The 25,485-nt window shown below is 43.7% G+C and overlaps 1 long non-coding RNA gene across 3 annotated transcripts; it reads left to right on the forward strand.

Moving 5' to 3' along the window:
* The first annotated feature begins 3,648 nt into the window (after positions 1 to 3,648).
* Positions 3,649 to 23,146, forward strand: LOC149124730 (uncharacterized). Of its 3 annotated transcripts, none has more exons than XR_016213785.1 (4): positions 3,649 to 3,756; positions 21,273 to 21,387; positions 22,241 to 22,365; positions 22,748 to 23,146. It is a non-coding gene; the product is annotated as an uncharacterized LOC149124730 (long non-coding RNA). The 3 variants fall into 3 exon arrangements; XR_016213784.1 differs by having other exon boundaries at positions 22,241 to 22,352; XR_016213786.1 differs by having other exon boundaries at positions 21,273 to 21,361; positions 22,241 to 22,352.
* Positions 23,147 to 25,485: the final 2,339 nt, after the last annotated feature.

Here is a 25,485-nt window from a genome sequence, read left to right on the forward strand (position 1 = left end):
AAATTTAAGAACATAATTTTTATGGACATGGAAAAAATATGACCAAATAAATCATGATCCAATGCATTATCTCATAGAATTGTGTTTAAGACCTTCAAAAGGAGCTCTTTTAGTTTATTTAAAACTTTTTTTTGGTCGGCGCTGCAGCTCACTAGGCTAATCCTCCACCTTGCGGCACCGGCACACCGGGTTCTAGTCCCGGTCGGGGTGCCGGATTCTGTCCCGGTTGCCCCTCTTCCAGGCCAGCTCTCTGCTGTGGCCAGGGAGTGCAGTGGAGGATGGCCCAAGTGCTTGGGCCCTGCACCCCATGGGAGACCAGGATAAGCACCTGGCTCCTGCCATCGGATCAGCGCGGAGCGCCGGCCGTAGCGCGCTGGCTGCGGCGGCCATTGGAGGGTGAACCACCGGCAAAAGGAAGACCTTTCTCTCTGTCTCTCTCTCTCTCTCACTGTCCACTCTGCCTGTCAAAAAAAACCAAACCAAAACAAAACAAAACAAAAAAAAACCTTTTTTTTTAGATTTGAGAGAGAGTGGAAGAGAGAAAGAGAGCTCCTGTCCACTAGCTTACTCCCCAAATGACCCCATTGGCCACAGCTGGACCAATGAGAGTCTTGTGAGCGTCAAGAACCCAATTACTTGAGCCATCTCTGGTGCCTTCTAGAGTGCACATTAGCACGATGCAGAGTTAGGAGCGGAGCCTGGAATTGAACCTAGGTACTCTGATATGCAATATAGGATCTAAACCAGTGTCTAAATCACTAGACTAAACGTCCTACCTTTTAAACTTACCAAAAATAAATATATTAACTTATTAATATATTAACAAATATGTTACTCATGTGTATACTTTTCACTGAAAATATAAGTAAAATAGTTTAAATAAACTGGTACATCTGAAGATTTTGACATTTTTGAGTTGTTTTCAACTCAGAATTATCAACATCTGTGTTTTTGTACACAATGTCAACTTCTGCACTATCAGGAGCATTGGGATGCAGAATTTTTTTTTTCTTTTCTTTTCTTTCTTTCTTTCTTTTTTTTTTTTTTTTTTTTTTTTGACAGGCAGAGTGGACAGTGAGAGAGAGAGACAGAGAGAAAGGTCTCCCTTTTCTGTTGGTTCACCCCCCAGTGGCCGCTGTGGCTGGCGCGCTGTGACCAGCGTACTGTGCTGATATGAAGCCAGGAGCCAGGTGCTTCTCCTGGTCTCTCATGTGGGTACAGGGCCCAAGCACTTGGGCCATCCTCCACTGCCCTCCCGAACCACAGCAGAGAGCTGGACTGGAAGAGGAGCAACCGGGACAGAATCTGGCGCCCTAACTGGAACTAGAACCCGGTGTGCTGGCGCCACAGGTGGAGGATGAGCCCATTGAGTTGTGGCGCCAGCCGGGATGCAGAATTTTTAAAAACAATTCTCTTCTGGGATTTTCTCCTAAATTGTTGGCTTCCTTCTGCAAATCTTGAAGATGGTGCTTTCTTGCTTTGTGTGTGTTGATTTTTGTACATGTTTCTTTTATTTTTTAAAGATTTTTATTTTTTTTAACTTTTATTTAATGAATATAAATTTCCAAAGTACAGCTTATGGATTACAATGCCCCCCCCCCAACTTCCCTCCCACCCGCAACCCTCCCCTTTCCCTCTCCCTCCCCCTTTCCATTCCTGCATGTTTCAATGAACTGGCATAATAAAGCTTTATCCACTATATGGCATCTTCCTTCCTTATGTCTTGTAAAGTCCTTGGCTGTAACCCTGCAAGGAAATAAGTAGTAAGGCCTTCCTTCAATATCAGACATCTACTTTATGTTATCCACTTTTTCTCCATTGTTCTGTTTCTGTACCTTTCTGTGTATAGTTAATAACTTCCTTTCAAAGCCAAATCACAATGTACGCTTAGTAGATATTTTAAAGAACATTTAGACTCAATAGAGTGGCACAAATAGTAGCAAATAATCAATTGAAGTGGCAATTATACAAATAGCCAACAGGAACTCTGCACAAAACAGGGAATGATAACCACGTCTCACGGGCTGCCAGTTTCCTGAGGTTATAAGAAACCTTGTTGGGAAGTTGTAGCCTGGTTTCTGATATCATAAAATGGGGGGGTGGGCAGTATGTTTCTCAGAATCAATGCATTACAAGTCTTTGGATTCCAGTGATACTGATCAAGCTTATCTGTCGTGTTTAATCAGGAGAGCAAGTGTCTCAGTTATGAATCCTCTGAAGCAGAGACAGTGATAGCCATCAAGCTCTTCCTGTTTCCAGAGGTGTTGCTTGAAGCAACTCTCCAAGTTTCAGAGCAAAGCTTGTATGTGTCTGCTTTTTGTTACTATAACAAATGACCTAACACAGGCTGCTTAAGAGGGAAACAGATTTGATTTTGGCTCATGTTTTAAAGATTCACAGTTCAAGACTGTGTAGGCCCCATTAGTTCAGCCATCTCGGGAGGCTGGAGGATGGCAGTGGTGGAGGACTTGAGGCAGAATGATCAGGTGGCAATTCAGGAAGCAGAGAGAGAAGAGCTGGACCAGACCCTCCCATAATAACAGCCTTCTAAGGGGCACCCCGACCCCTGACGTAAAGATCCCCCACTAGCACATATAGTTGGTGAGCCTAACTGGATTCAGTTTCTACCCTCATAGTACCATTAATTGATGACTATGAGATTTCACATCCATATACATTTAGGAGTCACATCCTATTCCATTCATAGTAAGGGCTGAGTTTAGTTACATATTTTGGGTACTGGGAATGAACTTATAATGTAGATGTTTGCTTTATAGCTTTTTGTAAATGGCTTCTCACCTTTGTCACCAGAATCTAGTGAGTTTATAAAACACCAAAAGGGTGTGCAATCCTATTATGCTTCTCTCAAAAAGAAAATGTCTAGTGTCTCACCCTTGTAGTGTCTCTCCTTCACTTACTTAACAAATGTATTCCAAAATGACTTGCTGAATAGCCACTGTGTGCCTGCTATAGGCACCAAACAGACCCAAAACCCTGCTGATGGAGTTTTCATTGCAGCTGGGGGAGGCAAATAGCAAACCGGAAAAAGGTGTGCTTTGCTACATACCCAGCATCCGGAGTAAGAACAAGAGGGCAGCAAGGCTGTGAAGAATGAGTGACAGCTCCAAATGCCTCAAGCCTACCACCCCCGGGGGAGCTGAGGTAGCCGGCTTCCTCCCAGCAGTACTCCAGCCCCTTGGCTATACTAGGCAGGACTCAGTAAGTCTTTGTGATGCACCATGAACCCTATCCTCTGCCTCTGCCCCTGTTTCCTGATCCCAGTTGACTGAAAGGTTTTGAGTCTGCCACCAGTCACATGTACTGGATAGAACTTTGTATCCCCTTGCAAGCCTCCCTGAACCTGTCCCTCTGGGCCAGGGTGAGCCGCTACTGTGTGTCCTACCATCATTTCCACCACAGCTTGTGTTGGCAGTGACACTAGCACAAGGATGAATTTCTCCTTCTTGGTCACCTCTTGCTGACTGTCACTTCTGGCTCAGGCAAAACAACCGGTCTCCCTATAATCATCATTCTCTTTCTCCTCGTAGAGGTGCCCCTTCCTTTCACAACAGGTGAACAAAATACTCTCCTTGCCTCACTAAACAACAACCAGGCATTTCCAGCTGGGGCTGATTGTGAAGACTGTGGGATTAAGCACTATAGGAACAGGCCTTTAGTGCAGGGCTCCATCCCTTCCGAGGCTGGGTGTTGACTACAGAGACCTGAACTGGGTAGAGGAGCTGCTTCCCCAGAGAGGTAAGAGAAGCCAAAGCTTTGACTATGTGCTCTTCTCCTACCTTGAATGTACCTGGAATTGCCAGAGACCAATGAGTTCAAGTAGTGTGTGGCTTCCCAGAGGAACAGGTCATGCTTTTCCTGCTTCCTGGAGCTGCTGGGCTGGAGTTCAATGCTGAGATTCACAGCTCCACTCCCCCCACCCCCCATCATGGCTCCCCATCCTCAACTGCCTCTCCTGAGGGAAACACACAGAGAGAAGGCTGCAGGCTAACTATTTGCAGAGAGCCTGCAGGATCCAGGCTGGGCCAGGCAGCCCTCCAGGGGGCTCCTATGCAGGGGCTGGGCTATAATGGAGCTTTCTCCAAGCCCCTGCAGTCTCTGCTGGGACCTAGAACCCCTGGCTGGCAGGGGGCTGTTGATCAGGAAGGAAGGAGGATAAACCTGGACCTTTTTTTTTAAGATTTATTTATTTGAAAGGCAGAGTTGACAGATCTTCGATCTGCTAGCTTACTCCCTAAATAGTCTCAACAGCTGGGGCTGGGCTAGGCTGAAATCTGGTGCCTGGAGCACCACCTGCGCCTACCCTGTGGGTGGCAGGCACCCAAGTACTTGAGCTTTCTCAGGTGCATTTGCAGGGAACTGGATTAGAGGCAGAGCACCTGGGACTCGAACCAGCACTCATGGGATGCGGGGGTCACAAGTGGTGGCTTAATCTGTGCCACAATGCTGGCCCCTGATAAGCCAAGGTTTGGAAAAATGGGGAGATGTTTCCTGGCTGAAAACTGTGCTCTATGAACACTATGGAGGGCGTGGCCTGTCTTGGGCCGCCAGGCATGTGGGACCAGATGCTTCACTTTGCCACGTGGGAGGGGGTGAGATGATGGGGTTCTTATTTCATAAGGAATCTCATGTGTGTTTCTCAATATCTGGCCAAAGAAGAAGAGAGATGTGAAGGTTTTAAGATGCCACTTGAGATACCCACACAGCACATTAGAGGGCTTGTGTTAGTCCTAGCTCTGCTCCCAGTGCCCGCTTCCTGCTGATGCACACCCAGGGAAGCAGTATGTGACACTTGAGTATTTGGATCCTTGCTATCACGTGGAAGAACCAGATTGAGTTCCTGGTTCCTGGCTTTAGCCTGGCACAGTCCTAGCTACTGAAAGTATTTAGGGAGTAAACTAGTGGATGGGAGATATCTCCCTGTCTCTCTGCCTTTCACAAAATCGAACGGGGGCTAGATTAAAAATAGGAATCTGTTGAAGGGAACAAAGATAAATCCTAAAGGATGGCACAGTGAGTTTCTCCATTAGAGTACATGACATTAAGTCTCAAGGGACCGTAAGAACCCAACATAGGGCTTATTTGTACCAGACACAGCTGGTCATAATACAGTTAGAAAAACTGATAAGCTAGGAAGTTAATAAATAAGACCATAGGAATGGAACCCAAAAAATCCATGGCCTGCTCAATATCAGATCTGAGTTCAGTCCACTGACTGCACCTGATTGTGTGAGAAGATGGGCAGAAGGCATTTAGGAAAACAGATGAGCAGAGTCAGAGATGGAAGCTGAGTCTGGAGAGAGCTGGGAAGGGACTATCCTAGAAGCCACCAGGAACAGGCAGCAGGGAGGGGATTACTGAAGAACCGAGTCACACCTGGCATGCCAGGTTGTAGTGTCACCCAACATTCATGCCCACCTGAAATCCATGAGTGTGACCTTATTTGGAAATATGATCTTCTCAAAACAAGGTGAACCCTCAATGCCACATGCTGGCTTTAGAGGAAGGCAAGTTGGACACAGTGACGCAGGGGGAAGATGCTGGGAAGGCACAGGCAGAAACTGGAGCAGTACGGCAGTCAGCCACCACAGTCTGGTTAAGACGAGCATGGGTTTTCCCCTAGAACCTTTAGAAGGAGCATGATTTTGCACTTGTAGCCTCTAGAACTTTGAGGGAATTTCTCTTGAAGTCACCCTGCCTGTGGGTCTTCACTGTGGCAGCCCTAGAAAACCGATAGCTCTAGGATCAGGGCTCTGCCAGGTGGACACTGACTAAACTGCCTGTGCAGTGGACCTCCTTGTGAAGGTGACTGCTCTGGCTGTGGTTTAGAAACCCTTCGATGGCTCCTCGATGGTCTGCAGCTTGGGCTGTCACTGTGGTTCCCAGACAGATGGTCATTGAGTGTTGACTTCTCCACACATCTCAGTCAGGCTTCCCTAAGCACAGCTCAGCTCATCCCCGTGGCTTGCAGAGCTTTGAGCATCTCTACCAAGCATTCTGCAAATGAGAGGGCACCGAGAAGGATCTATACGACTACATAGCTGGGTTGTCTTGTAGATGTACCTCTCATTTCCACATGAGCATGTGGTGTTACCCGTTCTCATCAGTCCTGATGGACACAGAGCTCTCCAGCCCTCCTCCTTTGATTGCAGACTTACCCAGATAGAAACTTCTGGAGAGCAAGGCGACACTTGTACAATCAAGTGCTGGCTTTCTTACTAAGGTTGTAAGGCTCCTCAGGTTTTCCTGGGTCTGCCAACTGCCCTTGGCACTTAAATATTAATGTTGAGTGTCTCCTTCATATCTCATGCCTTGGTTATCTATGCCTAAGTAACAGATGATCCCGGAACACGTCAGCTGAAAACAGTAAATACTATCACACACAGTGTTGGAGGATCAGGACTCTGGATGCACGGTTCTGCCCAATCATGTTGTCAGTCAGGTGCATTGGTTCATGAGGCTTTGCTGTTAGAGAACAGGCTTCCAAGCTCACATGTGGCTGTTGGTCTCAGTAATGATTGGCTGCAGGTTCTGTCTCCTGTCCTGGTGGTGACTCCATAGGCTTCCAGAATACTCCTGTGACAAAGTAGCTTGCTTTCTCCAAAGCCATGATTGGAGAGCACATAGAAGAGACCATCCAGTCAGAAGCTGCAGACTTTTGTAATTACCTTGAAAGGGCCTTCCCATTACTTCTACTTGCTGTTGGTCATACAGGCTAACATTGGCACAAATTGGAAAAGATAAAAGTGAATACCAGGAGGTGAGGATTGTGGAGGTCACATCAGAGGCTGGCTACCACTCCCTAATAGACTTTTTCCCACATTTTTTGAGCATGGAATGGCAGACAGATTATTTATGGCCCCAGAGTGTGGGCGCCTGAACAGTCCCACCAGTTAGTGCCTCTGGAAAGATTCAAATTTCTCCATTTTTGCCATCAGATAAGGGAGATAATTGCAATAGGGCTACAAAAGTCTATGGCACTTGGTTCATTCCTCTTTTGTCGGATGATCTGGATTTGAGTCTTGTGTCTTCCGCTTACTGGTTATGTGATCTTGGGCAAGTTAACTTCTCTGTGCTTGTTACATCACCTGCAAAATGAGGCTAAAAAGGTACTGCACAGAATTCTATGACATTCATGAGGTTCATGTATATAAAATGAATAGCAAAGTGTAAATAAGTTCTCTGTGAATTACAGCTATCATGATCATTGTTGAACTGCATGCTGTTGGTGGACTCAGAAAGGAAAGATTATAGGGAGTAATAAAACTGCAAAAAGTCACACATTCTTCCTGGAATGTTCTGTGCTCTATGCAGCCGCAGACTTCCTGAGGGCTCTGTTACTCCAGAGTTCTCCTTGTGTTCTGACATCCCCCTTCATGAGCAAAATGCCAACTTGTGTGCCTCTGATCCATGCAAGAAGGTCTGCCCAACAGAAGCCTTAACTGTGCTCGGGATTTGGTGTGTGTGATCTGCTCTGATATGTACAAAACCTTGATTTGGGTCTTTTAACCCAATACTATGAACTCCCAAATAAAAAATGAAAACCTATGAAGGTAACACAAAACTTTGAATTAAGATAAAGCTCGTTTATAAATTCATTCAATTTTAATGTGTCTCAGTTGAGTTTGAAATGGCCACTTTTCAAGCAAGTCATAGCAGATACTTATTTGTGACATCTTCATTAGTAAAATTAGCCATGCCCCATGGTTTAGAGACCCAAGGGGGTGGAGTGCGGCTGGTTAAAGCCCTTTGTTATCCATGTCTAGAGACCTCAGTTGTTTGCATCAACAGCTCATAAACCAGATGGTATCAGATACTTGATTGGATATTTTTTCTTTCATGTTTACAAACAGAATTGGAAAGTGAAGTGAGCACAAAAAGTAGCAGGACTCCAGGGTGGTATTAGAAAATAATCAAGGGCCATTGTAAAGAGAACAGCAGCTGAGAACTCTTCTACTCGTCCTCCTGTGGGTGAGATTCAGCTTTGCTATGTCACACCTTGAGTTCCCACCAAGATCTTAAATGAGGCAGCCACAGTCTTTGCTTAGAACCCATTCACACAAACAATCCAGAACTTCTCAATTCCAATGCAGTCAGTGCTAGCAAGAATCCTTGGTCTTTTCACGTGTTATTCTTCCGAAAACCACATGCAGAAAACGGACTATTTTCTCAGAAATGGCAGGTATGGGACAGGTGGTTCAGGCAATTAGTGGCCAAAAGAGTCCGTACTCAGGCCAAAGAACCCCTGACAATAAATAAGGTTGTTTTCCAGCCAGTTGTCTGCATTACTTATCCCCGCCCCCACCCAGAGACCCTGCTGCCCGGCATAGAGAAATTCATAATGTCAGTGGAAAATTGCCAAACTCAGCAAATTTCTCCAAGAAAATAATGGCAAAAAGTGTTCCAAGTTCACAATAATAATGAAAATAATAAAGCTTCATATACCTAAAGGGCTTTTCATCATTCAGTTTTTAATATGTGAGATTTACACATTTGCATATGCCTATAGGAGTATACACATATATAAAGTACATAAAATGATTCAATAAAATATCAGCTGGTTGATTTCTTAAATTTATTCATCTTAAAAATTATTCCTAGGTATCAAATTAGCCTCCAATAAAACGTATTAACTTCTCCCATTCTCTTTTTTAGCATTGAAGTTTTTGTCCATTAATAGATCAATGGCTAGGATGTTATGGCTCCCTTCCTCCAAGCATGTAATCTCTGACTCAAAGCTAACACAAAGATCGTAGTGGAGTGGAGGGTACTGTGCAAGGGGTTAAGCTACTACTTTGAACACCTACATTTCATATCTGTGTGGTTTGCATCCTGGCTGTTTTGCACTTCTTAGCCAGCTTCCTGCTAATGGGGCTGGGGGGATAAGCAGATGACGGCCCACATGCTTGTATTCCTGCCACCCACGTGGAGTTCCTGACTTTGGCCTGGCTTAGGCTTGGCTGTTGTAGGTATTTGGGGAATGACCCAGCAGATGGAAGCTCTTTATTTCCTCTCGGTCTCTCTGCCTTTCAAATCTAGTAGAGGAGGAGCAAAGAGAATACTTGTCTTATTGATTGTATCTGATTTCTGTTTTCTCTACCCAGTCTCTGTCAGGTCAGAAGTTTATGAACCACAGTATCCTATCCTGGCTTCATTCAAATTTAGAAACCAAATGCTAGAAATAGAGAATTCTGCAGACCTGAGGACTCCTACAGCCATAGTGACTCATGAACATGGCAAAAGAAACATACTTGATTCAGGTTTTGGCCTTTAAACGTGCTACCTTAATTTCCTCCTGGCCTCTCCGCACCACACAGGATTCTACTTAAGACATCAGAGCCAGAGCAATAAAATTCCACAAGCTCTTTGAAGAGAAAGGCTGATTTTTGTACAAGCAGAGTGGTAGTTTTATTAAGGATACATGAGAAAATATAACCAGGATTCAGAGTGACTGAGAGATGCCACTGGTGGATTGAATTGGTGATTACTGCCCTTTCTGAGATCTTTGTCTTCTGTAAAGATCAAGATGGAAATAAGAGGAAAGCAGACCCATTAGAAGGAGAGTGAATTTTGAGGAGGAAATTCAGTTCAGGCACTCAGCTGGTGCAGGAGATAAAATTCCATAGACTTCCTGCCACAAGAGGACACAGAAAATCTCAGCTGTCACTGAGGTCAGCTAGGACATTTTAATTTTTATTTGACTTGAGAGCAAGGGAGGGAAGGAGAGAGCCACTGGCTCACTCAGTCCCCAAGTGCCTGGGAGCCAATCATATCCCAGTATGTGGGCCATCACCTGGGATGCAATCCAGACTTCCTAGTGCTGGGGCCATCACCTGCTGCCACCCAGCATCTGCATTAACAGAAAGCTGGAATCGGGAGTGGCCCCAGGACTCAAACCTAGGAACTCTGATAAGGGATACAAGTGCCCTAAATGGCATCTTGACTGCTGTTTTCAATCCTGCCCTTGTAGGGCCTGGTTTACAGAAGGGCTCCTGGATAGTAGGAACCCAGCTGTTGGCCAAGGGGTACAGAGAAGCATGGTCTAGAAAGTGACATCACCTAAGAAAACCGGAAACTGCAGTGTGTTAAGAATTTCTAATACTGTTACTGTAGGGAGTGTTGTGAAGTAAGTGTGGAGAGGAAGATGAGGCTAGGCCAATAGGACATTGCCTGCCATGCTGAAGAAACCAAGTCTTGTGATGTTGGGGTTGTAGGAGCCACTAAAGGGCTCAAATCGGGAAGAAGTGGGGTCTCACCTGTGTCTTAGATAATTGCATTAGCAGTGGCTATTGAAGGGGTAAGACTGGAGGCAGAGAGATGCAGCTTGAAGGTGATCAGAACAGTTTAAGAAAGAACAGCACAGGCCTGAACTAGGACAGTGCCGTCAGGCAGAAAAAAGCTAATTTGGAGACATAAATCAATAGGACCTGATTCATTATTTGTTGCATGGGAGGAATTTCTAAAACAGTGTTCTCAAAGCATGGTGGCAGGACAAGCAGGATCAGCATCACCTGGGAACTTGTTAGAAATGCAAATTTCGGGGCCACATGAGAGCTTTTGAACCAGTTACTGAGTCAGAAACGGCAAGTTTGTAGCCAGGCAGTCAGTGAGCTGACAGGTTGAGAACCGTGGGGTTGGAATAACGTCCTGGGTTTTGCCTTGGGTTCTGAATAAATGACGTTGCCATTTGCTGAGGTAGGAGATACTCTAGAAGGAGCAGAATGTTTCGCTTTTTTATGGGGGGATGAGGAGAAAGTGGGAAGTTAAAGGGAGAGAAATGCCACAAAGAAAACAGAATGATGAGGGAAGGACAAAGAGGGGGCCAAGGAAGAGGTCACTGTGAGACTCCAGCTTGAGGGTGGCAGATAGCATAGGGAGAATTCTGAAAGCTGATCGACTGCTCCTAGAAGGAGACTGCATGTGAATGAGTTGTCTTCATGTTTTCTGAATTATTAAAAAAAAAAAAAAAGTAGTTACCCAAACACCGATTACAATGTACGCTGCTTTCTCAATCAATGCGCAGTAGCTATAATGTGGTAGGACTTGACCGAGGTCTCCCCAGCCATGTTTGGGGAAGAATATGTAGAAACAAAGGACCATATCGCATGTGTCTGAGCCTGGGGTCTGTCTTGTGCACTGAGCATGACTGATGAGATGTTCAGGCAGCTGAGATGGTAGAACTTGTAGATCATGGAAGGACTTAGCCAAGGGATCAAAACCCCTCCCAGTTACTCATTGTCACCCTTATAAAGACTTAAATTGACACAAGGAGTCCTCCAGGCATGATGGATGAAGATGGGTGGGGAGAGGAAGCACAGTTCCCCAGCTCTTTGCAGGGTTCGGGTTGGTTTCGGTGAGGAATAAAGTGATCAAAGTGAGGGAAGAGCCAAAACACGGGGGAGGTGGTAAAAGCCAGGTTCTCCTGAGAAAGCTCTGCCTGGATCCAAACTCGGGGAACACAGATGAAATAGCATCCTCGTCCTCCTGAAGTGAAGTTACTTGCCCAGCACATTTGAGTCTGAAAATAGAAGATTTAATGCATCCAGGCAGCCACTAACTCAGTAATGACAGATGTATGGAGGCTTTTTCTTAATTTGGTATCTGAAGATAAAATCAGCTCAGAGTAGACACATATTTTAAGGGCTGTCCTCCTAATACAAATCCATCATCAGTTAGATGTGCTCTTTGACCGGCTTTTTAGCAGTGAGAATGGTTTGTGCTGATGAATCCACATGTTCTGTGCCAACATCTCCCGGCCCTTGGCTTCACAGCACCATGTTCCAACCAACTGTCCCTTTCTCTGTTCCAATACATTCTGCATTTCACTGCCAGCTTGATTTTCTAAAGCAGGTCCCATGTCACTCTTCGCCTCAAAACCTGCAATGGCTCCCTCTCGCCTGTACAGTTGAATATGAACCTTTTAACTTGGCCATAGCATCTGAAATTCTCATCATTAATGCCTGTCTTTCCTCCAAAGCAACAGTCATAATGGAAACATTATGACACCTGGGAAGAATAGCACATTAGCATCAGCTGAAAATTCAACAGTGGGTGCATTTAACAGATGGGTATGAAGTAGGCTGGTGGTAGATGCAGGATGGACATTTTAAATTAAGCTTTCTGCATACATCTGAGCAGTTTTATGGTAGAAATTTCAAGATGGTACACACTAATGGAGGAGGCAGGAAAGAGGGTTTAAAGAGCTCTATGAGCACATGCAGAATTTAGTCTATAGCCATCCAACAACTCTGTACCCTGCATGGGGATGGATTGAGAAACTACAGAAGGGGCCTGGTTAGGGGCTTAGAATCCTTGGCAGTAAAACATAAGCAGGGGTAACATGCAGAATTTCCTTATAGGGGATGTCACTATGAGTGGACAAGGGGACTATGTTCCCCTCAGCTCTACACATGTACTAGTCAAATGTGAGTTTGCATCCTGTTCATAATCAGATTTCCAGGACTTTTAATTTTTTCAGAAAAGTTTTGTAGCACCAAGAAGTTGTCAGGAATTTTCATGTGCATGTGCATGCATGAATGGGTGGAGCCCTGAATGTACCTTACTTATCTGTGGGAAACCAGAGGTGCAGCTTTAAAAAGAAGCTCCTAGAGCATAGGATTTCTCCATGTCCCATTCTTGGTAAAGTGTTCCATGAACTTGGTTGAGTCACTCCTGGGTACACTGTAGATAATAAATTAATGGTTGCACCTCACAAGATTGTGAAATACTTAGAACAGTGCCTTGTGTTGAGTAAGCCTCATGCAAGTCCTGCTGCTGCTATTAAGATGGGACTTTAAAGTCAGATTTTTTGGGTTCAAATCCCACTCTCACCATGCTGACCTCAGGCAATTACTTTATCTTCTCTCTCTGCCTCTGGTATTTCATTTGTGAAATGGAAATAAGAAATAGTACTTCTCACTGGGACTGAAGTGAGGATAATTAAATTAGTGCACTTTGAGTAGTGCCTGACATCAAATATTAACTTCCAAATATTAGCTATTATTCTAATGATCTTCAGTCTTTTCCCTATGCCAAGTGCCTTTCTCTGCCCCTCACCCCACACTCCAGTTGTTTTCTAAATTTTGGAATTTAATGTTTCAGAAAGGGTTAGGTCTCCCTGCAGTCTTCCATCCTACAAGTTCTTTATTTCATGTTTTACTGATGGGTCATAGATTTAGGGTCACTGTCAAACCCTGATACTGGGGTCTCAGCTCAGAGAATTTGATTCAATTTGACTTCAGTGGGGCTCTAGTACTGGAATTTTTATTAAGGCTCCCAATCTTGCTCTAATGTGCATTTAGAGTAGAGAACCACCGGGTCAGACTGATTCAGATAAGCAATCCAGCTATGGCATGTAGAGGTGAGGACTCTGGAGAATGATAGATTGGAGTAAGTCGTTGGGGTGTTTGCATGGTTGAATCCTGGTGACTTTATAAGGGCAGGGAGAGACTGCATACATACATGCACATTCCTGCTGTGATACAGTGTAGTCCAGGAAGCCCTTGCTGGAGCATGCATCAGGCTGGTTGGGCTTTGAACCTCCTAAAATAAGACTCAAACATTTTTTTCTTTAAGAATATAGAATAATAAAGTATAAACTATTTTAAAATAAAAACAATTTAATAAATTAAACATAATTAAATTAGGGGCTGGCGCTGTGTCTTAGCGGGAAAAGCCGCCATTTGCAGTGCTGGCATCCCATATGGGCGCCGGTTCAAGTCCCAGCTGCTCCATTTCCAATCAGCTCTCTGCTATGGCCTGGGAAAGCAGTAGAGGATGGCCCAATTCCTTGGGTTCCTGCACCCATGTGGGAGACCAGGAAGAAGCTGCTGGCTCCTGGCTCTGGATCAGAGCAGCTCTGGCTGTTGCGGCCAACTGGGGAGTGAACCAAAGGATGGAAGACCTCTCTGCCTTCCCTTCTCTCGCTGTGTACCTTTGACTTTCAAGTAAATCTTTAATATAAAAATATATAATAAAATTAAAATTAAATAAGGTGGGGAGTAGATATACCAGACCACTCATCAAAAACCATATGATTATGTAACCATGATGAGACACTCCCCAGTGATTTAGGAACAGTATTGTGTTTAAGCACACTTCCAGGTGATTTTAACACTCATAGATTTAGCTCTGATACCTGTTGTTGGATTTACTATGAAGACTTTCTCGAGTGTCCTGGGTTGAGGGGCAGTGTATACCACTCTGGGGACATTAGGTATTGACATTACTGCCACAATCGTGAAGAAATCGCCTATATCAGAAACTAAAGGAAGAAATAGCTCATGTTTGTGTCTTCCAGTTGCTGGACCAGAGACATTAAGCATTTTTTTCTATATCCAGGGCAGCTTCTATGATCCCTGTAAAAGGTTCTTTGGCTCAGGCTAAAAGATTTTGCACTTCATTCTGTAAGCTGTGGAAAAAAAAAAAACACGAAGATTTGGGGCAGGAAAGCAATATGGTGGCAGAATAATTTTAAAAGGCTTAATGGTGGTGTGCAGAATGGATTGTATCAGGGAAAGAAGGGGAGCAGCACCTGCCTTTCCAAGAACTGACAGTGTAGGTGAAAAGTATGGGGAGAGAAGGGAGGCTGTGCAATAGGCTGAGGAGACTGAGGTTCTGTGGGTGTGGGCTGACAGATGAGGCTGATGGTTGGGGGCAGTTGTTCCCTTATAGCTAAAATTAGGAAGCCCCAAAGTCATTGTCTCATTTAGCAATGAGCTGACTTAAACCTTGGAATGAGCCCTGTGTAGGCCCTGGAGGGAAAGTGAGCTGTGGTTGGAAGAGGTTGCACAAGGCTCACCAAACAGTGGTGAGAGGAGGGAAGCTAGAGATTACACTAACGTTAAATACCATACGGAGAACTATAATAAGGTGAAGTGATGGTGGCCAAGCACCTCCTCACTGAGGATGATGCCTTTAAGGTGAGATTGAAGGACAAGAAGTATGCAGCCCTGGGATAATGTCTGGAGAGTTATCTTGGAGGAACAGAAAGAGCAAGGTAATGAGCTTGAAAAATGGGGAAACAAAATCAAGCTGGTGCAGCTCGAGTATTAGGAGCTGGGGGAAGAGTGATCTCAGGAGACGATGGAGGGAAAGCAGGGGCAGATCACTCAGGGAATTGAGTACAACTGACCGTCCAAGATATGTGGTTCTTCCAGGCAGATGAGTGAAAACTTGGAAGAATTTTATAAAGGACATAGCGTCATGGGCTTTATGCATTTAAAGATCATTTTGGCTGCTCCTGGAGGATAAACGCTACAGGGCACAAATTATAGGAATGACATTGGCTCATATTAAGCAACAGAGATGGAGGGGAGTGAGTTGATTTGGAGCACACTTTGATGATGGAACTGACAGGATTTGATGTTTTTGATATAGTGGTAAAGAACAGAAAAATAAGGGATACTTTATTAAATATTTGTTCTGAGAGTCAGTTATAGAGAGGGAGAGACAGATTTTCCACCTGCTGGTTCACTTACCCAGTGGCCAGTACTGGGCCAGACCAAAGCCAGGAGCCATTAAAGGCTGTATCAGAAGTGGAGCAGATGGGATAGGAACTGGGGCCTGTATGGAATGCTAGAGTTGCAGGCAGTAGCCTTACCCACTATACCACAATGCTGGCCCCACTTCATAGATTTTTGGCATAAGAAGCTGAATACTACTTAGGAAAGTGTCAAAAATAGCACGGAAATGGGGGTGCTTTTCTGCAGTTTTTATTCTCTCTTCCTGGGTTTTAGATAATTAAATTTTAGAGAAGTGAGGTAAATATAAGTATTTGAGTATAAGTTCCTAGGCTTGGGAAAGTTCAGGATAGAGTAAAGGTTTAGGATAACGTGAGTATGGAAGGTAATTAACACCAGGAGACTGAGTGAAGTCAATAGGAACAGTGTGTAGGTGGAACAAAGAGGGAGGCCTGGAGCCAAGTTCCTTGTCTTACCAAAATTTTAAGTTGAACAAAAGAGGAAGAATTGATACAGTCATCTGTGAAGGGGTGTCCAATGAGAAAGGAAGATGAGAATGGGTTAACATGGAAGCCGAAAGAAGAATGAATTTTCGTATGGAGAAAGCGATCAACGCCACAGAACGCTCAGTAGGGAATGCATTAGTCTTTCCGTTACCATCAACTATCATGAAATACTGAAGTCTGGTTGCTTAAAAGAAAAGAGGCTAATTGAGCTCATACTTTGGGGGTTTGAAAGTCCAAACATCACAGTGCTGATTCTGTCAGGACACCAGATAGATCATGAATGACAGATGGCATCGTGGCAGAAGCACACATGAAAGCAAGAAATCCTATAGCAAGACAGAAAGCCAAATCCCAGGGAGAGGCTCTTGTGGAACAGCTTGCTTTTGTGAGAACGAAATCAAGGTCCCATGAGAACGACCTTAATATGACCCCCTTGTGACTCAGCGAACCTCCATTAGGCTCCACCTTTTAAAGGTCCCACTGCTTAACATTACCACACTTGGGGGCCAAGCTTTAAACATATGAACCTCTAGGTGACACTCTGAAAACCTAGCCAAACAATGGTAAGGAAGTAATCGGAGAACAGACGATTAGATTCAGCAACATAGGAATTATTGGGCCAATACAGTCTCAACTGAGTGGAAGGATAAACCCAGCAGAGGTGAGTTGAACAATGAGTGGAAGTACAGGAGAAAGTGAACTTAGGAAATTCTAGACATTTTACTGTACAAGTGAGAAAACCATCAGGGATCAATTATCCTATTTCTTAAGAGTTATATTGTAAAGTAAGCAATACTAGAGCCTGCCTGTGTACTGAACAGAGGATTTAGTAGAAAGGAAAGTGACTGATGCTGGGGAGGGAATGGGGATTGCAGGACTGAGGTCCTTGAAGGTAAGAGAATATGGATCCAGGAACAAGAGAAGAGTGGGTCTGGATAAGAGCAGCGAGGGACAGTGAAGGTCATGGGTGCCAACCCTGGAAGGATGGTAGACTTGGTGGAAGGGAGAAGGAGTAACTCTGACTGCTTTGTCTTGTTTTTCAAAATGTGGTAAAACATGTAAAATTCATATTAATTTTAGGTACATTTTAGGTGATCTTAAATGCATTTTATAATGTGCAGCCATAACCACCATCCATCTGCACAACTCTGTCCATTGTGGAAAACTCAAGCTCTAACCATTACAGAGCTTCCCATTCTGGTAGAGCTACTTCCTAGTCTATGATTCTGACTACTCTAAGTACCTATTGTGGAGTCACACAGTGTGTATCTTATTGTGACTTATTTCATCTAGCACAATGTCCTCTAGGTTATCTATGTTATAGCATACTGCAGAATTCCCTTCGTTTTAAGATTGAATAATAGCCATTGCATGTGTTTCCAATACTTTGCTTTCCATTCTTTTGATGAAAGACACTTGCTTTGCTTCTCCATTTCAGCTACTACAAAGAAAGCTGTTAACATGGGTGTACAAATAATGCCTCAGAAGCCTGTTTTCAGTTCTTACAGGTATATACCCAGAAGTAGAATGTTGGAGTTTTTAAGGAACAGAGGCTGTATTTTGTATTCTCACTGATAGTATATAAGGGTTCCTATTTCATGTTCATCACCTTTTACTTTTTCTTTTTTTTAAACCATAGGCTTCCTAACAGGCACAAGGTAACTTCCTGATACACTTTAATTTTTCCTGATTAGTGATATTGAACATCTTGTGATTACTGGACATTTTTATGCCATTGGAGAAATAACTATTAAATTCTTTGCTCATTTTTTAAACACTTATTTTTATTTATTTGAAAGCTTGAGAGGCAGAGAGAGGTCTTCCATCTGCTGGTTCACTCCCTAGATGGCTGCAATGGCCGGAGCTGAGCTGAAGTGAAGTTGGAAGCCGGGAGCTTCTTCAAGGTCTCCCACGTGGATGCAGGGACCATCTTGGGCCATCTTCTACTGCTTTTCCAGGCCATAGCAGAGAGCTGGATTGGAAAAGGAGCAGCTGTACTAGAGCCGGCACTTCAGGCCAGGGCTTTAATCCACTGCACCACGGTGCCAACCCCCTCTGCTCACTTTAACTCTGCCTTTCAAATATTTTTTTAAAGGGAAAAATTGATCTATCAACTGGTTCAATCCCCAAATGGCTTCAATGGCCAGGGTTGGCCAAGCTGAAGCCAGGATCCAGGAGCTTCTTACAGGTCTCCCATGTGGGTGCAGGGGCCCAAGCACTTGGGCCACCTTCCACTGCTTTCCCAAAACATTAGCAGGGAGCTGGATCAGAAGTGGAGGAGCAGCCAGGACACAAATTGGCACCCCCATATGGGGTGTTGGTGATGCAGATGGCCGCTTAACTTTCTGTGTCACAATACTGGTCCATTTTGCTCACTTTTGATTTTTAAAAATTGTTGGAGTTCTCTGTGAATGCTGGATATTAATATTTAATGAAATAAATGACTTACAAATATTTTTTCTTTCTATAGCTGACTTTTTTACTCTATTGATAGGACCTTTTGCTTTAAACTTTAATTTTTTAAAAAAATACTTAATACTTTCCAGAGCAGTTTGTTTCACAGCAAATGAAGAAGATGGTGATTTCTGACATGTCCCCTGATCTCACACATGGGTATCCTCTCCCTTTTGACATCTTGGTGCCCACATCCTAAAATTTTCTTAGAGCTCAATTTGTCTACTTTTTCTTTTGTTTAAAGAGTTTAACTATTTTAGATCTTACTTTAGATCTGACTCATTTTTTTGTTTCTAATTTCAAAATAGAGCAATTTATTCAAGACACTGAATATGATCTGTTGATTCTCTGTAGAAACAAATGAGCTACAACACACACAAGGTGATTTGTTTTCCCGAAGAGCCTGAGGAGGAGTGGGAGGGCCAGGGGGCGGGGCAGAATCTGGAGGCTGATGACCCAGAGCCCTGTCTGAAGGCATGTCTGACACTGACAATAAAACCACAGAAGCCAGAATCCCAAACTTCAGTGAGTAAGGGAAGGAACATTTCACATTTGACAAGACAATCGGGAAACAAAGAGTGGAACAAATGGATAAAGAGAAATCAGAAAGTAGATCTTTACATTGGACAAAGTACGCTTCACTTGGCTACAAGTTCTATTTTTAGAAAGAGCAAAAGTGCACTTCTATAGTATCCTGTGTGCAGGATCTGAGGATGTCACCACATAGCATCTGGCCCTTCTGGTCCCCTGGGAGGCAGCATTCTTGTTGCCAGGTGTGTGCTGGACACGATTCTTGGTCACTTCAAACCCATTCTTCCCTTTGTGGTCCATGGCGAGGACCTCTACTTCCAGCTGCGTGAGGAAGTTGAACACACAGGGAAGGAGCCTGCTGACTGTGGCTTTGAGATTCTCGGCGCCAACCTAATGATTCTGACATCCTCTACACTGGGAGGATCAAGCCGATTATTCAGGGAGCCCTGGGCTGCCGACTGTCCTGCATGGTCCATCAGAGCACAGTGATCCTGTAGCAGCTTCCGGTTTATCAAGCATGAGCTGTGCCCTGGTGATGTTCTACAGAGATGAATGTCTTCTTGCTTAGGGAGGGGCAAAGATGGTGTGTGGACCCCCAAAACACTGCACCCCAAACCTCATGCATTCTTGAGGCAGGAAATTAACCTAACTGGGGATGAACTGTTGTCTTCAGATGGGTGTGGTGGTTCTGTTGAATCTGGCTTTCTCTACCAAGAGACCAGGCCCTCCCGGCCTCCCCCCCCCTTGGCTGACTGAAAAAGCAAGTCAGTCAGGTCAGCACAACAAGCGTACCAAGGTCACCTGAGCCAGTGAAAGGAGGCTCTTCTAGCAACACGAGGCCTTGTTTAACTTGGTGTAAAGAAAAAAAAAAAAACACTAGAAATATTCATTAAAATCTTCTCTCTGGTTGAAAGAACTGCTAAAACAGCTGAGATCACTAGTGACTTTCCCCCTACTGAATTCATTTTCAGTACTGAAAATCTTCCTTCTTGTGTCTGTCATCAGCAGGCCCAGTGATGTCCAGGATTCCTTGTGCTGGCATTGCAAAGGAGCTATGCAGCCTGCTTGTGCCAGGACAGGTGTTGGCGGTGCCTTGACTGGGCACCCTGGAGCCACACCATGGGGTGGGGTGTTTCCTCTGATGCCTTCTGGTAACACTGCCTGAAGGGCAGGGTACACACAGAGTCCTTCACGTCCTTGCCACTGGCTGCTACAGTAAACACGCGCTGGGAGTTGACAATCATGCTCAAACCACTACAGCCGGCCTCAGCCTGCTGGGCTTCCACAGGCCTGAGCCGTTCCCCCCAGGATTTTCCTAACTGCCTGTCATGAAGCTGCAGGGGAAGGGAAAGCGACCTCAGACCTGTCTGTGTCTTTGAGAATTTGTTTCTTTTAAAATATGAATCACACAAAGCTTTCTATGTCTGATGGCCATTTTAGAACTTTCAGAATTGTTTTAACATAAAAATACTCTTTTTGCAGAAATACTCCAGGATCCTTCTCTTATAGGTCAGAATGACTGAAGGGTTTCTATATTGATGTTAGAATAGATTTTGGATTGGTTTTTAAAAAGTATTAGTCTCTAAAATCATGTAGAAAGCAAAAAGTAGGGTTATAAGCTATTGTGAGAATAATAGCTTTTATAATTGCTCACATATTATTTATTGATCTTTATTGAGATCTTTGTTTCTTTGTATGGATTGAAGTTACCATCTAACTTCTTTTCAGATTGTAGAACGCCCTTAAGTATTTCCTGCAGGGAAAGGTCTAGCAGTCACAACTCACTCAACTTCTTTGGGAATGTCAATTTCTCCCCTTGATGTTTTTGAAGGAAAGTTTGTCCAGTTGTAGGATTAGTGGTGACAGTTATTTCCTTTAAATACTTTGAACATCTGCCGATATTAAAGATCTGTTGTACCAGGAGGCTTCAAGAAGTTTCTAGGGAAATAAAATGAAAGGAGTTTAAGTTGTCTATAAAGTTTTTAAAGCCCCCTCATGTGCCAAGTTGCTTCTTTCTTGGTTCTTTCAATATTTTCTCAGATTTTGGCTTTGGACAGTTTGACTATACAGAATTTCAGTATAGATCTGTTTATCGGTCTCACTTGGAATTCATTAAGTCTGTGTCCATGTCTTGCACCAAATGTGGGGAGTTTCATGTCATGATTTGCTTGAATGTTCTCTTTGCCTCTTTTCCTCTATTCTTCCCAGATCTCCCACGGTGTGTTTGCTGCTCCACTTAATGCAGTACCAGAGGTCCTCCTGTCTCTGTTCACTTTTCTTCCATCTTCTTTTTGTTCTCCAGACTCAGTAATTCTCATGATCCTGCCTTCATGTTCCCTGATTCTTCTGCCTGCCTGGTCAAGTCTGCCAATTCCTGCAGTGAATTTTCATGTCAGTAACGGTCTTCATTTTCAGAGGTTTGCATTTGTTTCATTTCATGTTGTCTCTCTATTACTACTTTCATTTTGTTCATACATCATTTTCTTGACTTTCCCTATATCTTTTATGTCTCTGAGCACCATTAAAGCAGTTATTTTTGTTATTTTCTCAGTAAATCTTTTGTCAAATCTCATTCAGGGATAATTTCTGTTGATTTTTTTTTCCATATTGGTTCATACTTTGCTGTTTCTTTGTTTTGTGATTTTTTGGTTACTGTTAAACTGTGCATTTGAATCTAATGTGATAAACCTAGATCATACTGTCCTTCCTTAGGGTATGCTGAGTTTTTTGATTTATTTGAAAGGCAGAGATGTATGGAGAGAATGGGGCAGGGGGCTGAGAAGAGGGAGAGGGACAACAATTGGGACTGGGCCAGGCCAGAGCCATGAGCTTGTTCCAGGTCTCACATGTAGATGCAGGGAGGCCCAAGTACCTGGGTAGGCCATCTTCCATTATTTTCCCAGGGACTTTATCAGAGCTGGATTGGAAGTAGAACAGCCAGGACTCGACCAGCACCTATATAGGATTGTGGCACTGCAGGCAGAGGCTTGATCTTCTATGCCATGTGGCTGGTCCCGGGTTTGCTGTTTTTTTTTTTTTTTTTTTTTTTTTTGCCAAAATAGGCTTCAGGCATGAATTTGGCTTTAAATATTTATTTGAAAGGCACACGACAGAAGGAGGGAAGGAGTGGGGAGGAAGAGATCTGTCTGATGGTTCATTCCTCAAATGGCCTGTACAGTCAGGGTTGGACCAGACCTAACCCAGGAGACTGGGACTCATCCTGGTCTCCCACATGGGAGCAAGGGTCAAGCACTTCTTCTGCCTTTCCAGGCACCCTGGCATGGATCAGAAGTGGAGAAGCTGAGACTCTAACCAGCACCCTAATTTGGGATGCCTTGCAAGGGGCTGCTTAACCTGCTGTACCACCATGCCAACCACTTGGGTGTAAACATAAGGTCATCTTGGGTCTTTCTGAGCTTATGTATTTCCTTGAGCATATTTGGTCACTTCTCAGTTTCCCCTGTATTTCCAGTTGTTTTTGAATTCTCCGGTCTGTAATATCTGACTCACAAAAGGAGAAAAAGAGAAACATTAAAGGGGGGTGGGGGTGGGAAGGGAGCCTGCACTTTAAATCTCCTGTAAGTCATGTTAGGGGGAAGCACTTGCAGCAATGAGAGGACATTGTGCCTTCTGAGGAGACAGTTGTTCTTGTGTCTTAGCACCAGAAATGGCCATTTGTCTCTTTGTACTTCTGTGTTCAGGAGCAGTAATCAATGATGGAACGGAGCCCGGATGTTGGAAGGGCAGGGTCATTTTTGTCCACCCTTGTTTCTGCAGGCTGTGCTCAGACTGCTCCAGGAACATGTGCCCAGGCCTCTGTTGCAGGGCTCGAGGTGGTGAATGGATAGCTGCTGCTATGCAGAGAGCTGGAGTTGACTGAGGTTAACCACAACTTGCTACCTAGACCCTCTCCTGGAAATTGCAAGCCTTCAAAGGACCCAAGACTTCCAAAACAGTTACATCAGAGATTCTGCTGGTGCAGTTTTATTTAGTTGTTAAACAGATTCCTGGTTGCTTCTTTCTCTTCCATCTTCCCTAAGTCAGATCCCCATTTTTATTTCCAAAGAAAAGTAAGGTCATTAATAGTGAAAGGGGAAAGAAGAGAGGGTGAAGGAAATTGAAGAACCATAATCATAACAAATGCCTCTATAGAGCCTACTAGGTTCCAGGTATTAAAAAAAAAAATCTTGAGTTGATAGATTCACATGTAATTCTGATAGCAACCATATGTGGAGGTTCCATAGTTTACATAAGATGAAGCTGAGGCACTTTGAGGTTAAATTCACAATGCTAATAATTTACAGAATAATTGTTTGAACTTGCTCTAAGGACCACGTGCAGCAAGGTCATATTGGACATCGAGAAAGATATCACAGAAATGATAAATGATTACCCATCATCAATGTTGAAGGCCATTTAAAATTTGTGTTCAGCATACTATGTACTTTGCTTCAGAGTTCTCCAGTTACGGAGGAGGCACAAAGTAGGAAGACAGCTTGGTTTAACCAGACTCGGGCTTTGCCTTGCAAGTTCCCTGGAGAGAGGAGAGTGCTACTGAGGTAATGGTGTTTGTGAGGGGGAAAAGTATGGTTCTGCTTGGGCATAGGCAGGGCTGTGCAGATAAGTGGGAGGAATAGGGTGTGGCAGCTTCCATGAAGTAGAAGACTACTCCAGGCTGCTGCAGGCTAAAACACTATGCAATGGTAGAAGAGAAATTGAGCTGAGAAGATAGGAGATCAGATGCCAGAAGACAGAATTCTGTCAACGTCACATTGACAACAAAGTCAAAGGCATACAGCTCAGTTCAGGGTTTCCATGCTTATCTCTTGGAGTCCTTGTGACAGACTCCTTTAGCAAGCATCCCTGTCTTCCATCTCTGTGCCTTTGAGTGTGTCTTTTTGTCCAAGATACTCTCATCTTCTCTCACTTAAACAGGACTGTGTTTGTTCTCCACTCTTATACTCTGGCATCTTAGGCAGAGACAATTTTCTCTTATGGCTAGTGACACTATTTATACCCTTCACCTAGTATTTATATATGGCCTTCTAAGGAGACATTGGTTCTTGTGCCTTAGCAACTCTACTAGGTTTTAAGAGTTCAAGGGCAGAATCCTTAACTCTACAACTGGTTATTCTGGTTCAGGCATAGACTAGTGCCTTCTTGCCAGTAGAAGTAAGAAAATATATCTCAGTCTTTGATGTACAGGGATTGTGCAGTATATGTTCAACAAATACCTACTGAACTGAATTAATGGCACAATACATTAGGAAGCATTGTTTTATATTTCTCACATTGGATTCAAACTCGTTTATGAAGCTGATCCCCAACAAACCTGTTCTCTTTTGAGGTTCATGGTCCAGTCCAATTCAATAAATGTTATTAACCAGTGTGTTCTAGTATTTTGACCTTTACACACAGTGACAAATATATACCACAACCCATAGCAAATACACAAAAACTTCTGAAATGAAAATGACAAACTAATACCTTCACTGTATTGAGTATGCTTTGACATTTAGTTTGATTTTATTTTATTTCACCAAAAATTCTAGCTGAAACTCCCTAAATTGATTGCAAAATTGATGTACAGATGGAAACTCAGACTGCAAAAGACTGCTCTAACCAGCGTGTTTTACTGCCTCCTGTAGCTGGAATAGATGAATGATTCACAATCCCCCAATTCTCTCAAAAGATTGATTCAAGTTTCATTTCCTTATAACAAGAAGCGTGCTAACTAGTGTACATGGGAAATAACATGCGCTGAAGCTGCAGTTTAATTACAGTGTTGAGCATAAGTTAAATGACATATTCCCTTCTGAGTTACAAGTCACCCAGCTACAGAATTGCTGGAGGAGTAGTTAAGACAATTCTAATTGAAAAAGAAATATAATTAAGTTCAGAGAAGTCAACTGTCTCTGAGGCAAACTACTCTCCTATCAGAGGATTGCTTCTCATTTATATCACACTCACTGAGCCATGTTTTGGTAGGTAGAACCTGAGTTTGCTTTTTTTCTCATTCATGTCTTCACTTAGTTACTAACTTACCCACCCATTTATTTGGAAAAAGATTAATTCAACCTGAAAGTTAATTACCAAGATTATTTTTCCTGATGGACCCTGGTTTCGGTTTAAAATTGAATGTCACAGCGTCTAAAGGAGAAAAGTGTCCCAGGAACCTTGGGAGGATAAAAAGCCATTGTGCTGAAGGGAAAGGGAAAGATATCAACAATATTTGGCGGGAGTCTTGAGTGACAAGGACCTAATATGGAGAGAAGGGCTGGAAGGAAGCTGGGTTGGGGGTAGGGGAAAAGAATATTCCAAGTAGAATAAAACATGTACAAAGGAATGATCATGGTGTGTCCAGAATAATACGACTATAGTGCAACTTAGGGCTCTTGTGGGAGATGAATGGGACACGAGCCAGGCAAAGTGGTCAGGGGTTAGTTACAAGAAATTTTGTAATCAGCAAAAGGGTTTGTATAATCTGTAGGTGACTGGGAGCTGTTAAAACATGC

This window comes from Oryctolagus cuniculus, chromosome 9 (assembly GCF_051225735.1).
Source record: "Oryctolagus cuniculus isolate XC-2025 breed Fujian yellow rabbit chromosome 9, ASM5122573v1, whole genome shotgun sequence".
Lineage (NCBI taxonomy): Eukaryota > Metazoa > Chordata > Mammalia > Lagomorpha > Leporidae > Oryctolagus > Oryctolagus cuniculus.